The following is a 1154-nucleotide window of genomic DNA, read 5'->3' on the forward strand; positions in this document are numbered from 1 at the left end:
ATGCATTGTCACACAGTACATTCAGAGAGAGCTTTGACTTCGCTATGAGAAGAAAAAGATTCCTACAAGTCTCTCACAGTAACTGCCTCTGTCATTGAGTAGTTAGGGCCATCTGTCTCCCCTTCTCGAGAGACCTTGTTACCGTTCGCTTGGGGTGGGGCTTTAAATGATGGTCGGTGCTGTGAGATGAATCGGGCCTTATTGCTTTACTACTATTCAGTTCAGGTTCTAGAACCACTTTCACCCAAACGGGGGAAAAGCTGAGTTGGAGGACAATTTGTTTGTCTTTTGTTTGGTTAGATGGTAAGACGAACGGACAAGTGCCTCAGCTCGCTGCACTGAAGACAGGCAAGCAAAGGCGATCACCAGTTAACGGATCAGCAGGCAGGCATGGTCAGGTCATCACTGGGTGAAGAGTTCAGAGGTCAAAAGGTAATAGGTTAGTTGGCAGTGGCAGCTCGGTCTGTGGTCACAATCCTTTGGTAAGGATGGACACGCATATCGTGCCTTCGAACTTTAGTAGCCACGGCACCTAACACACCACTGGGTTAATAGGGTACTCAAGGATTGATGTAGCTGGTGCCAACGTGTAGGGGTGTTCATAGGGTGTGTAGATTAACCCAGCTTCAGGTCCCGGAGGGACTATTGCAGCAGTTGGGTGAGGAGTTCCGTTTGGCATGACAGCGGTCTGTATTTGTCTGATCAAAGGCATTATGGTAGGGCCAGCTGGCATCGGTGTGCACAGAGCCGCTTGTGGGAGGCCAGGCGCAGGCCCAGTGATGATCCTCGGAGCAGCCTGGGCAGTTGCTGCAAGAGAAAAGGCAAGGGCTGGTGATTTAATGTTGGCATCTCTGTAGGTGCCATTCAGAATTGCAAGCTCCATCAGTTGCATCTTCTTCAGGCTGTCTTCTCCTTCAGCTGCAGGTACCAGCAACTTCTTCACTTCTTCAGCTGCTCTTCTCAGCTTGATCTCTGCTCTGTTCTGAGCATCTTCCACAGTGATCAGTACATGTAAATCTTCATTTGGATGCTCCCAATTGGGCTTGCCTCTGTTTTGCTCCTCATCTGGGTATTCTTTTACAGGCACATAAAGTTTCTCTTGCAACTGCACAATAGGTCCCACAGCATCCGGCAATTCTGCACTCCTTTTCTCT

General features: G+C 49.2%; 1 pseudogene; it reads right to left on the bottom strand.

The window, feature by feature from the left end:
* Positions 1-280: 280 nt before the first annotated feature.
* Positions 281-1147, bottom strand: LOC121138573 (annotated as a pseudogene).
* Between the last annotated feature and the right edge of the window lie 7 nt (positions 1148-1154).

Source organism: Mesocricetus auratus, unplaced genomic scaffold (assembly GCF_017639785.1).
Source record: "Mesocricetus auratus isolate SY011 unplaced genomic scaffold, BCM_Maur_2.0 contig_9592_pilon_obj, whole genome shotgun sequence".
Lineage (NCBI taxonomy): Eukaryota > Metazoa > Chordata > Mammalia > Rodentia > Cricetidae > Mesocricetus > Mesocricetus auratus.